This window comes from Haemaphysalis longicornis, unplaced genomic scaffold (genome assembly GCF_048455015.1).
Source record: "Haemaphysalis longicornis isolate Haplotype H1 unplaced genomic scaffold, Haemaphysalis longicornis Haplotype H1 scaffold_10, whole genome shotgun sequence".
NCBI classification, from domain to species: Eukaryota; Metazoa; Arthropoda; class Arachnida; order Ixodida; family Ixodidae; genus Haemaphysalis; species Haemaphysalis longicornis.
This window is the reverse complement of record NW_027526204.1, coordinates 59288067-59302119: the sequence shown is the minus strand read 5'-3', so window position 1 is coordinate 59302119 and position 14053 is coordinate 59288067. Positions and strand designations below refer to the sequence as shown.

Sequence of the window (14053 nt, the reverse complement as noted above, 5' to 3'; positions counted from 1 at the left end):
GGGGAGGAGGAACGAGGGCGCAGCCATCATGAATTGGAGAAAAAAACAGCTGAGGTTCGGCACCCGCTTGAGTACGGTGGTGCAGGCCTCTACCAGAATGAAGCTCGTCATTGCACAGAAAGATAGTGAGGCAGGTCGACGTGCGAAAGAGCAAGTCTCCACCAAGATGGGACAATTAGGGCGCAAGGGGACATGGTACAGCCTGATATAAAAATTCCCCCGCATTTCCCCGAGGGGGAGAATGTGAAAGTGCGAATGCACGGTTGTCGGCCCGCTTGCGGCGCTTGCGCTCGGCCCCCGCAGCCCACCGCCTCGCCGCCTTCTCTTCCATCTCTTCCATCGGGTTTGTAGTATCACGTGTACACCACGCAGTTATCAAGCCGCTATAACGCCGCTGAGTCGCCAACGCACGCCGCTGACGACGTAGTTTGAATGCGTTAAAGATATAAGGCGCGTCACTAACGCTGATTTCACGTCGCGTCCGTGGCTTGGTCGGTAGAGCGTCGCGCTGCGGCCGCAAAGTCCGCGGATCGAAACATGGCGCCGGATGCTGTTTCTTTATAGAGGAGCACTGCGGACGCCGACGCCGCCGCCGCCGACGCCGGCGGTGGATGGTTTGGGGTCGCTTATTCGCACTTAAAAAATCGTGTGCCCACGGATAGTGGATACGTCCACGCGAAGCAACACAACAGGGTGGCCAGCAGCTCCACGGCAACGCAAACCAGGATGTCCGGGTGGCGGCAAAAGTAGTCTCCGAAGTACGCCGAGGTTAGCAGTGAGCGGAGCGCACCAGCCATTGAGATTGCCATTGCGAGCTTCCTTAGTGAACGTCGGTGGCACACTAGGCTCCACACGCTTACGATCGTGCTCTTGGCGCGTTCGGTATCGAATTCCCAGGCGTCGCACTCGATTACATTGGTGTCATTAGGGTCACTCGGGTTGGTGTACACCGTGCACTTGCTGCGTTGACCCTGGGCCTCGACGGGAATTGCTCTGCGCTTCCACCTGTGTGCCGAGAGGTTCACGCCGGTGGGCTGTTTGAACCAGCGGTCGACATCCGTGGAGATGAGCGAGATGGCAAGCGTTTGACAATGCAATGGCAACAGCGCGACCACGGTTATCAGATCGAGACGCTTCTGGAACTGACCGCTGTCGAATACTTCCTCGCACTCAAAGCCTTAGCTTGTCTCGATGTCGACGATCGAAAAAGGACCAGCGGACAAGCATCCAAACGGCTTTATACTGGCGAAATATCTTCTCGCTCTTTTGAAGAGGCCAGGAGGACATGCAAAGGTGCCACTGTTTCTTGTTGTTGTTGTTCCTTGATATTGGCGCATACCCAATCAGGGGATCGGCCAAACATCAGTCGTTAATTCGAATGAGATTACTGCCTAGGTGGATGATTCAACGAAAATTAGAAAAATTTGGAAGCTTTTTTTTACTTGTGTTGGAGTAATTGAGTTTGGAATTTGGTCAATATTGAAACAAAAAAAAAAGGAAATAAATAAATAACTAAATAACTAAATAAAGAGAAATAAGAAGAACAAGGAGAAGAAGAAGAAGAAGAAAGAGAGAGGAGGAGGAGAATAATAATAAATAAATAAATAAACAGAAATGGATGCTTTTGGAGGGCTCAGGTGAGGAGCCAGAATAAGATGCGAATTAGGTTGTAAATCTTTTGGAATTTTCTATGAAACGCAGAAGAGCAGAACAAACATCCCGGCGGCAATATCCCGTTTCTGAAGCCCAAAATGATAAGAGAGCCGGTACTGATAACTGCTTCTTTGGTTTCTTCTTCTTCTTCTTCTTCTTCTCCTTCTTCTTCTTCTTCTTCCTACTCTTCTTCTTCTTCTTCGTCTTTCCTCAAGCAGTAATTGACGTCCCTCGCTATTAAAAGGTGGTGTTAGGGAAGGCGCCAAAAAGTAGTGTCGATAGGAATGTTTTCACCCGATTCGTTGCAGACGAAACAACAATCAGTTGAATGGTCAAGTACCCGGAAGCGGTAAGGGTGGCGAAAAGCTGATTGAAATGGTGAGAAAAGGACAGCAAATGATTCAGCTCACGGCTTAGTAGGCGAGAACCTGGCCTACCTTTTTTGTCGAAAAAATAATGCCCGTATTCAGGAGAAACATGGTTGAAACCGGAAGCTTTCTCTTAGAAATCTGGATCAAATCAAAGTCCAAAATGCGTGCTCTGAAACTACGAAAAGGAAACTGCCAAATCAAAAGCCAAAGACGCCTTAGCCAAATGCCAGAGCCAACACGCGCAAAACGAACCCATAGAATGTGCTGAGCGATCCCAATGCGCAGAGGGGGCAATCATATAGACGTTTTCCACACCAACCACAGGCAGTGCTATAACAGCGGAGCTGTTTAGGGGCTTGCAACGACCGCCGATAATGACCGTTGCGCCAAGCAAAGGTACCCCGCTGTGCTGAGAGATGGTACCACCGCCTCGACGGCGGCCTATCGCAACGTTCACAGATACTTTTAAAGGAGCCATGAAGAGAAAATACAACTTCGTTTAATTCGAAAGAACTGGGATTCAGTATCTCACTCAGCTCCATTAGAGCCACAAAAGATGTTTTTAACGAAAAAAAAAAGAGCAAGAAGTATTTAAGAACTTTCAAATTTTGCGCCACAATGACGTGTTATGAGCAAGAATGACGTCATACGGGCCAACAATAAAACATACTTTTCAGTGCGTTAACTGCACGTTAGTATTCAAGTGAAGCGGTCAAATGGAACTAGAGGCCCCATTAGAGACGTCCAGTCACGTGTCGTCGCGACTGGTCAGTCAGGCGGCCGCCAATCGCACAAACAAGGTTCTGTGACGACATAGAAAAGTTGCGGGCAATTGGCTAGGGGGTCACCACGGCTTCACACGTTTTCTTTCATATCTCCGTTATTTGTTCGAATATTGCTGTGATATTGGTATCATTGTTATTGGGACTAAGCAGTCTTTCTAATAAACCCAACTTGTATTTTGTCTTCATGGCTCCTTTAAATACGATAGTCTTTCTTGGGCTACTTAAACCCAGAAATTTTGGTCTGTCTGTCTGTCTGTGACGCGATTCAGCCACCCGGCCAAATTATATACAAGGCTTGCGCAATAGTCTTATATAGTCACAGCTAAATCTACCCGTCTAATCCGGTGTAATGTTCATACTTGTCAACATTGTTGAAGAACAAAACATTGCGCAAATATAAGACAAGAAATTAATACAGAAGTGATATTTGAAGAGTTCCTTTATAAAGAAATCATACATTCTTGTTTTTTGCGAAATTAAATACTTCATCAACTGCAGAAAAAAAAAACTCACTCCGCCATCGCCTGCTGTCGCCCGCACCACAGCTTCTGCCGCCATTTTAAGAAATCAACCAGCAGCAGTTTCGAAAGGTTCCACTAGATAGGTTCCACGTTCTGCTCAGAACGCACGTGGAGTAGGGCAACGTGGTTCTATCTATAAACGCTGAAGTACGGCGCCTCGATTCACGCACGTCTCCGCAGTACGGCAGCGCTGGCATCGAGACACCGGGCCTGGAGCAGTGGAACGCGGTAAATTTAAAATTATTTAAGCAAACCTTTGGCGTCTTTTCCTTGAGACGAGCGCGACGCTAGAGGAACAACATGAGAGGTGAGCGGGAAAGCGAAGGGAGGCATTTACTTGGCAAAGGTCGATAAAGACTATTGTCTTTTGTCGACATTTAAAGGAAATGCACTAACGTGGCTATCTGGGCGTGTTGGTTTAACATGATTAGGAGAAGACAGCGCGGTTTACACACGGACACAGGGAAGAGTACTTGACACACACGAGCGCTGAACCAACAGTTTTAATGAGAGAAAAGACACACCTATATATACGCACAGTAGTCACGCTTATCTGGGTTTTTATACACGGCGCATGCGCAGAAAGTCCAATTCTTTTGTAGTAAGGGCTAGTGACGGTGAACTAACGCATGCTCGCCCAAGCCTGCGGATTAATTCAGCTTCAATAATCCCCGTGTGATACGGTCTGAGCATTTCTTTACGACAGCAGTTCTATCAAGGAACGGCACACATCCGCACGTGTGGCAGTGCTGCGCTAAATATCCATCGATCACTTTCTTTTTCTTTTCAAGTGCATTGTTTACCTTATTTGCATGTTCCCTTAACCTGTCGTTCAGACATCTTCCGGTTCGCCCTACGTAAAATCTGTTGCAGCGGAGTGGAATTTTGTAAACAACCCCTTCCACGCACCAGGGTGTAGGAACCAGGGTGTAGGAAAACAATTAGATGGTTCTACTTTGTCACTTGCGATAAATGACCCGCCACGGTGGCTCAGCCGCTTTTCTGTTAGCAAAAGCAAAAACGCCCGAGTGTTTGAGATTTCGGCGCACGTAAACGATCCCCAGGTGGTCAAAATTAATCCGGAGCCCTGCACTACGGCGCGCCTCATCGCCTGCATTGCATCAGCGCGTTAAACCCTGCAATCACCTTTTGACGACAAATAAATATTTGCAGTTTTGCATATATGCTTCAAGTTGACTCAGTTCCGTAACATACAGGAAGGGCTCTACAGTCTCAGATTCACCGCAGATAGTCCACGGGTAGTCTGAGGGCTCTCCAAACCATAGGAATACATGCAAGAAACTGAAGCCAGATATCTTCTCGGGGAGCTTGCGGCAAGGCCAAGACTAATAAATCGAAAAATCGTACTGCTTTTTTCAGTTGAGCACAGTTTAGCGTCCAAGTTTTTCTGTGCTGTTGCCCCTTTTTTTACTTTCTTCGCAGGCAGGAGGCAAAGAAAATGATGGAGAGAAAAGGGAAGAGTGGCTAAGAAGGGAAGAGTAAGGAGTATTGATAGTAGGAATGGGTGGATTACATACAAGCAGTACATTCAGCAGTCTAAGTCGCACAAGTTATCAAGCAGTAGAGTACCTCTATGGCGCACGTTGCCACAAATTGTCTTGGTTCTACGGTGGGTGATCAGGGGTCTAGGAGAACTCGTCAAAAGTGAACTCGTCGCAGCCAACTCGTCATAGGTGAATTTGTCACATAGGGCAAGTCGTCATAGGCCATCTCGCACTAGGGAAACTCGTAACCTAGGGCAACTGGACACTCGGCCAACTCGTCACAATTTACGTTTTTCGTCTATCATGTTCAAATGAAAGAGTACAGAAGCTTGTATATTTCTCATCTTATGCGTAAACATTCTTACACTCCTCCTTCAATTCACCACCCTTAATGTTTCCTTTGTCGCCTTCGAGGAACGCGCCAGCCAGACAGCGTATCTTATTATTTTGTGCAGCTAATTACGTGAGCCTTTTATATTAGATTTCGTTTGCCCGTTCTTTTTTTTTTCTAATACATTTTTTTTTTATTTTTGGTAATTAAGTGACGGCGTTGTATTGGGATTGCGATTTCGTTCTGTGTTTACGCTTTTTAGTATTTTGATCTTTTGTTTTCATGCCTGCTGACAAACGATGATTGTCAAGCTGGGTAACTTTCATTTTGTTAGTCTTGATATCACCTGAATATCAAGGCTGGACTTAAAAGTTGACCCCCCCCCCCCCCGCACACACACACGCTTACACAAAAAAGTGTGACGAATATTTTTTAGAAGGAGAAGACAAGCAAAAAAGAAACCGGAAGCTGTGCTGAAACCAAAAAGCCAATTTCAACCAACACCTTATTTCAACCAGCCCTATTTATAGATATATACACAAGCAGGCAAAAAGCTTCAAAATATAACGCAAAAAAAAAAAGAAAAGAAAACGCAAAAGAAAGAAAAAGTCGACCCCCCCCCCCTCCACAGAAAAAGAGTGACGAATATTTTTTGGAAGGAGAAGAAAAAAATAAACCTGAAAAGAAACCCCTTACCCAGTAAAAAAAATTTGAATTTTTTTTCGCAACAAGAAGGGAAATAAGAAGGGGACAGAGGAACATGTTTTAAAATAGAAAAACCATTTCAACCACCGCCTGCAAACTAACAAAAGCAGGGGACCCCCCGAACTCTGAAGAGGTCAACCTGGGAGTAATTATAAGATTAGAAGCCACTAACTTCCTCTCCCCATTTCCTCGACATCGGCCAAAAATGGAACCGTGAGACGACTTTTCCTAGCACGAGAAGGTCAGTGCTACCACTTTTCCTAGTACGGGATCGCCTAGAACGAGATGCCTTCTTTGACCAGTTTCCCTATGACCAGTTTTCCTAGGACGAGTTGGCTGCGACGAGTGGGCCGGTTCCCGGTGATCAGCATCATTCTCAGCCATGAGGGCTAGACTTCGGCAGCACCCTAGATCTGCCAGTGTGGGAGATAGCAAAAGTGTCGAGGGCCACTCCATTTGGAGAGGGACTTCCTCCTCCCGGAAGCATTTCAAGGAAGGGAGCAGTTGCATCAGCAAATTACAGGGCAGACATTTTTGAGCTAAAAAAAGTGAGTCAGTCGTTTTCCAAATGTGTACCGTGCCCACTCTGGATTCCTGCATGAAGTACTGCGTCATAGCGGTTCGACGACTGGACGGCTTCGAATGAGAGTTTAAAAGTTTGTCCGTGCAGTAACCGGCCATGACTTGGCAATGAGTCGGGTAAGGCAGGTGGAAAATGTGGCTGGGAAAGTGATGAGGAACACTCAAGCTGTGTCCTTGCAATCCCTGCATAGAAATCTCGAACTGCGAGCATGAATATGCTGGCAGACTCAAAGCATATTCCTGTTCCAATGCTTCACTGTGCTGATTGAACTAGTGTACACGTGTGACCCAGTGTTGTAGAGCATTTACAGTTCTGACAGCGCAACGTACATCTTGGAGTTCCAAAAGCAATTGGAGTGCTGATTGAATGAGTACAGGTGACTTTTAACATCTAAATTGGTAAGGCTTTCGGAGGTGACTGTTCCTTCTCTCAGTGGAATGGCTGCTTCTGTGTACACCATGAAGTGGTCCTGAGAAACAGTAATCATGGGTGCATGATGCCATGGGAGAAGGTGTTTTGGTCAGGGGAGGCTCACCGTAAAAGTCAGTATACAGCTACGGCCACTCACAACAAGATGAACTTCGCTTCTTTGCTCTGATTTACGAAGACCGTGGTGATGAGGAGCTGCGCGCGTTCCTGCACTAAGGAATAAAGGGACACAAAAGTACCGCGTCAGTGTAGATGGCTTTTCTGTTAGTACCGTCACTGGGTGTAATTAGGCAAGGTAAGGCAGTCGCGGCTGCAGACTGGCTCACCACTTGCTGAAGCAATCCCCCCTGTACGTGATGAGCACAGCTATCAAACTTGGCACGTCTTAAGGCTCCCGCTGATTTGTTTTAATGTTCACGATGTTCACCAATTGGGTGGTGTAAAAGTGAGGCATTTGTATTTGGAAGTTCGCATCACAAGGCTATAGCTACCTGCAGTAATCGCTGTCCGTGCCACGACAACGTTATCACACGCATAGCATCTATGTTGAGAGAAGCCAACTCAGACACCAAATGCCAAAGCGACCGTACCACAAAAATGAATTAAAACTATAAAGGAAGTGACGAAAAGGTCATGTGACTTTTGGCTGTGATGACTCACAACCCTTAGCTGTTGTTGGCCGGATACAGCGTCCCATCTCATATCCTGCCTCATGGCGTTCCCTGATCATGGCCCAGTTAATGAGTCTACTGAGAACGACCAGCATTTGTTTTTTTCTCTTACCCTCCCTCCCCATCGTGACCAGTGGTCATCCTTTTCTATTAAAGGTTGTCTCTCTCTCTGGTACCGCAGCAAGCTGCCCTTACACGGAATAGTGCAGGCTCGTTCGGTACGATTTTTTTTTCCTGGAACGTATCGTTCACACTTCATGCTCGCCACGTGCTTCCAAAGAAGGGCCTTATCGTGGTCTGTTTTAGTGGTTGTGCCGTGTTTTCGCATCATTATTATTCATACCTGCAAAGTGCTTGCTTAGGAGTCCAGATGCGCAATCTAGTCGTTGCCTATTATTGCAGTACAGCAACTCTAGATTCAGTCATTCTTCAAATGCGTAGTGTGCCCGCTCCAGATTCCTGTAATACTGCCTCATAGTGGTTCGGCGACTGGACAGCTTCGAATGAGAGTTTAAAAGTTTGTTCTTTGAGTCGTGAAGAGAAAGTCATGACATATCCTGAACATGGTTTTTGCTAAAAAATCTGCAGAAATTCGAGTTCTGTAAAAAAGATATTCGATAGTCGATTCAATATTCACCTTTGTTTCATAATTGCATTCGATATTTGATTCGAGAGCTACTACTCGGTATTTGCACACCGCTATTCGCCACTTTGCAGCTGACCAAGAGGATGCTTCAAATGTGTGGGGCGAACGCAGGTGGAAGTAAGAGCTGGAGAGGACTCGCAAAGAAAGAGCCGGGAATCAAGAGGCAAGGAAACTTGCCGCCACCGCTTTGAAAGAATTTGACGTCAAAAAACGAAGTGCTGGCTGATGCCTAGATATAGCAGGTGCCCCTCACCCAAACCATAATGAACTCCTCGAAGCACTGAAATGCAGTACTGAGCTGAGAACATGACAGTACGGTTTTACTATTATTTTACATTTTATTTCTTGGGGATTCTACTCACCACTCCGTTGTGTTTTCTTGTTAAAAAAAATAAGAGTTACTCGTTCGTTTTTATTCGAACTATATTATGTCGTTTCGTATTTTATAACATGTTTTTTAGAGAGTGACAGCATTCGGCAACTTGGTGTCAGCCCATCTTGACCTAGAGCAAATTTCTGCCACCCAGGGAAATGAGCTAACGGACTCGGGGAAAACCTGAAAAACTCGGGGAATTTAACTTGGCAGACACCCTGGTGTGCCTATAAAGCTGTTTTTCTTGGCTGTATATTGAAAATTGAAGCAGGGTCGGTATCTAGTAACGTTGGGTCGGTATGGCTGGATCTCAGTTACTCAATTTCTTTTTAGTTTCAGAGCGTCACATTGTGCGTTGAGCATTGGTCACATAAGCTGCGTGCAAATTAAGATTTGCCAGGTCGAAATTTTCGAACCTTTAGAAGGCTGAGTGACCACTCGTTGAAGTTATAAGACGATTCGCAGAAGTACAACTCATTGGAGGGCAATTGAGTGAAATGCCGAAGCTTAATTATATGTTAAAGAAATTTATGGTTAACTGAATATATCACTGGCATATGAAGGTGCTTGCACGTGCCGTGCAGTTTAAGTGCCAATTATGCCACGCAGAGAATAAACTTCCAAGCCAAAAAAAAAAAAAAAAAAGGAAATCGGACTCGTCAAAACTCTAGTATACTAGTGGACCATTTGAAACAAAGTACGTACGCAGTTCCTAATTCGTTCCATGGTGCTTTCGGCGGGTCCTATTGGACTTCCAATGCTGTTTTGTGCCCCCCCCCCCACCCCCCCACTTTCCCCTAGAAAAAAAAGAGGAAACCTAACCAATTGCGGAGGCCGAAAAAGAAACGAAAATCACCATTGTAATCAAATGGCTTCAACTCCCTCTCCCTCCCACTCCCCCTCAAAATACTCCCGAAGCCTCGGCGTTCTGACATTTCATTAGAAATCACTCATCACTACTTGGCAATGCGCCTTGGCAATAGCTACGCTTTCCCTTTCCCATTATCCTACACATTCCACCAGTCTACCGGCTGGAGAGAACTGGACGTACACGTAGGCCGGCACTTTTTCCAGAATTTACCGTACGTGCATTTCGAATGCTCCATGCTTGCGTCACAGACAAGAAAAGTGGGAGACATGCCTGCCCAGCTCCAATGCCGACATTCAGGAAGCCCTCGTCCAACCGACCGGCTAGATTTAAAATACTAGCCTCGCAGCGTTTAAGGGCTAGGAGCCGCCGTTAGTGAACTTGGAGGCTTTTTCCAGGGTCTCCCACGACCTGCTTTTGGACAAAATAAAATTGTTCATCTTCAGCTGCCCCTACATGACCGCTTCGTTGCCCAACTGCAACGTGGGTAAAACTTGGGGGTACATGCAGTCTGCATGAAAAAAAAATGTGGAACGCTTCACGATTTTGCGTGTCATCCTTGCGCAGGGGCCATGCTAATCTTCTCTGTATCGTTCCAATTTTAGTATATGTACTTTGGAAGTACAAACTTAGAGTTGCTTGATTCTGTATTTATAGCCAGCACTGCGCGGCAGCCATTTTCCCAGTGAGGCTCATCGTATAAAACAATATTTTTGAACTCAAACGTAATTTACAAAGCAAAATAGAAGCATATACGTTAAAGATTGCACGGAACATAAACTTTTTATTTCAAAAACTGATATTTTGCTTTAAAACTAGCATTACACAACTATTGCTAATTAATCTATATCTCACGTTGGATCAGCATGTTTTGATCTTTGCATTTTCATTTGTTTACTGTTGTGTTGTAAATGTCCTGCGTGCCCGCAGAGTGCAAGCATCTACTGGTTCTCCTTAAAAGTACAGTACCAAACCGAACGTACCAAACTAACGTTTATAAACGTTGTACCAAACAACAACCAAAGCGACACATCAGTGCCAGAAAGGAGGAGTCTTGCTTTGTGAGATGGTTGTTTACATTTTTATTTTTACATGGTTTATCGCTAAAATCAATTAGAAATGAAAGGGGCTGTACTTTTTATACAGTGTCAAATTTTTATAATATAACGTTTTTGAGCAGTAAAAGAGAAAGAAAAGCTTTCAAGCCGTTGCCACTGGCTTGGATTCGCTCTTGCGATCGGATTGACGCAGTTACCATTTGGTTTTGTTTTGATGCGGCATTGTTTACCAACAGCAGTGGCAGTGTGTCATGGTACTGGTTCTGCGCCGTTTTCATCGTTTCGTGCATAATCAGGAACAAGCAGAACAGACGAGCGCGAAAACTGTGCCAGGCGAAGTTCTTGCTGCCACCATAGTTCTTGCTTCAATGACCTACTAAACATGCTGTGACCTAACGTGTGTGTCGGTCGGTGTGGTCAGCGTCGAGACGAGTTGGAATCTTTTAAGCCACTACCGCTACAGCATCTTTACTTGGCCTCTGCTTCCTAAAGGGTAACGCTAGCTGTATTCGTACTACTGTTACGATTTGATAGATGTCCACGGCGCAACAGGGGCGAAGGACGCTGACGAGTTGACAGTAGCTCGTCCTGTTATTCCCCGTGCTCTGTCCGTTTGCTGCGCTGTGGTTTGCCATGTGCCTTCGTCTGCTGTCTTTTACAAGAAACAATGCGTTTGCATTGCATCCAGTTTAGTTCGATTGCTTGTTCTCAAGTGGCCTGTAGGAATAAACAAGCCTGGCGAAGTGTGCGCCCCTGCGATGACCACCTGTGGGCCGTAAAAGTTGCTCCTTCCACAGTTGCGAGCTCTGAGGCCAGAAGCGGTGCGCGGTAGTTGGTACCCGTGTGAATTGCTGAGTGTTTGGGCCGTCGAACCCCACGCCAGGGCTATCTGGTCTATTTTTTAAAGCTGAACGTATTAACCGTACACAATCTCTGGCGCGTAATCCATAAGCCTGGCGAGGTGTGCTCACCTACGACGACCACCTGTGGGTCGTAAGAGTTGCTCTTTCCGAAGTTGTGCGAGTTCTGAGGTCAGAAGCAATGCGCGGTAGTTGATGTGAATGGCTGAGTGTTCGGGACGTCGAACCCCACAACAAGGCTATCTGAAGTCCAATTTGCTAAGTTGAACGTATTAACCGTACACAATATTTGGCGCGTAATCCACCGTAAGAAGTGTGACGCTTTATGTCTCCGAAATAAGTTCATAATTGGTCAAGGTAACACATGAAAGTGCTGTAATAGTGGAAGTGCAAACGATTGACGCCTCCAGAATAGGTACGTTGGAATTCAAAGAGAATGGCTTAGGAAACCTTCATTTTGATGGAATGTGTTCCCAGCAATACACATGTGTTTAGTAGAAAAGGTGACTTTGGAGCAGTTGGACAGGTTGTGCATGCATTAGTAGAGAACTCTCAGAATTTCTACGTGGTTTTTTCAGCATTTATAAAGGTGACTACCTGCAGTTTATTACCATAGGGGAAAGCCACTGACAGTGACAAAGCAAATGACGCGACTGCCACTCCATTTTGGCGCCATACAGAAGGCCGTGGTTACACTGTAGCCGTGCTGTAATGAATTGCTAACATGGTGCGGCCATTTTGTCATAAGAGATGAAACTATAACTGTGCCAAGTTTTGCCTTGCTAACTTTGACTTTTGCACTCTTTTCAGTTTGCTTCAGCATCGTTTTATACCTGGGCAAACCATAGAAGTGTTTCAAAATGGCTTGTATATGTACATAGTGTGTGCATGTTTGCTGTTGTATTCTGCGTTTTTAGTGATTGATTTAGTTTGGTTTTTGTGACCACCTTAACATATATTGCATGAAGTAATTGTATTGGAGGAAGTCCGACAGTAATACCCTGGTTATCTGTTATTAAACACGAAAATAATGTGCATAAACAAGAAAGTGATAGGAATAATGTCAGTTTAACAACATTCATTTTGAAGAGAAGTTAACCTTGACTTTAAAAGAAAAGAAATTCCTTCATTGTCGCACTTGTGTCGAAGTACGAGTTTTAGAAAGATACGTCAACTTTTGTCATGGCTCTTGATCTTGCCATGCCCTCGTCACATTGCACTGCAGACAGTTCAGCAACCACGTTTTGAACTTTAGTGGCTGCCAGCAGTGGATTTAAACACTTTTTACAAGAAAGGCACCGAACCCATAAAGCCCTGTAATTAAAATGAATGCCATTCGGCAGGAGTGGAGCCACCTGTGCAAGATTAATGCTGCAATTGTCTTTGACCTTCCAACGGTAAAACTGGGAATGGTGTGCATACAAGTTGTCTGTGAAAGAAGGGAGAGGGAGGGGTGGCTACCTGTACTAAGTACGGGGTATGTCACCCATCCCATATGCACCACCATTACGATGACCACCACATCTAGGTCAATTCTTCTATCCCGGAGAGTGAGCTCTGCCTTGTTTTATTGAGTCGCATTACAGGGTTGTCAGGTGAATGCATTGTTCGTGGATGCGCAGCCACTGCCTTGGCTAAATGTTCAGTGCTACTTGGACATTGAATGGCTCAAGCAGATGCGAAGTTTAAAAAAAAGCATGTGGCAACCAGAGCTTACTCCTCAAAATTCATTGCAAAATGATGAAATGATGCGTGTGCTGCAGTTCTGCTGCCAGGGGTCATTGTTGTGTGCAGAGCAACCGTGAACTTGTGTTTTAGGGTTGAAGGACGTATAGTGAAATTCAGCATGTGTTAGAATTTCGGCTCGTGTATCTGGGGTTCCGCATTAACAGAATGTTAGCCAATCTGCTTGGAGAGCATGTGAGTAGTAATATTTCTTACGGCCCAGGTTGGCTAAAGAAATGGTTTCAATAACGTACTTTTATGTAGCCAAGGTCACTTGTTAAGCCGTGAATGTTGATAGTACAGCATCGCTTCTGCAGGTCGACTGTAAGTCACTGGCATTGATGCTAGGAGTGGGGCATAGTGAAAAATGGCAGCATCTCCACTCCGTGGATGATGGCAATGGTGCGGAGTACGGGGACTCGAAATGACATCCAAGTTGCGCCCTGAGTGACATCCCATTTGCGCCCCGACCATCATTCGATTTGAGCTGTGAGTTACACCTTGATTATTCCCTAAATGAAACTGCAACTCACGGCTCAAATCGATTTTCGCTTGATGGTGGTGTGCGTACGGATGGACGTGGATGGACATTGGGAGGTCCTAAGGTACTCCGCACCGTTAGAGGCGAGGGGGTAAGCCGTTTGACACTCAGGTACTAACTCACGGTCACAGCCCAATGGGATGGACGACTTACACTAGCTCTGTCTGGTCTACCAGACACAGGCCCAAATCCTGCCGGTGCCTGTGTGATTTTTTGCGATTGTAAATGCTATGCGCACGGACGCTTACAGACATTGTGCGGTCCTAAGGTACTCCGCACCTGAAACCTCAGCACTTGAGGAAGTGTGCTCGAGCTGCCGTGGAAGCTGTGCTTGCTGCAAGGAGTCCTCACTGTGCAGTGCAACTTTCCATGCCTGTAGCTAAGAGCAGCTTCTTAACAGTGCAGCTCGTTGTGTTGTTGGCTTTAAG

The 14053-nt window shown here is 45.7% G+C and overlaps 1 protein-coding gene and 1 non-coding gene across 4 annotated transcripts in view; one reads left to right on the top strand and one right to left on the bottom strand.

The window, feature by feature from the left end:
• Positions 1 to 9963: 9963 nt before the first annotated feature.
• On the bottom strand, positions 9964 to 10066 carry LOC144160178 (U6 spliceosomal RNA). Its single transcript, XR_013320365.1, has one exon. It is a non-coding gene; the product is annotated as a U6 spliceosomal RNA (small nuclear RNA).
• Positions 10067 to 10657: 591 nt separating this feature from the next.
• LOC144158609 (uncharacterized) overlaps positions 10658 to 14053 on the top strand; it is a 65568-nt gene continuing 62172 nt past the window's right edge. Inside the window, exon 1 of one of the 3 annotated variants that reach the window (XR_013320148.1) lies at positions 10658 to 10992. The gene's annotated coding sequence lies outside the window, so the exon portion shown is untranslated. The remainder of the gene's footprint in view (positions 10993 to 14053) is intronic. The other 2 variants (XM_077689619.1, XM_077689620.1) reach the window with 2 other exon arrangements.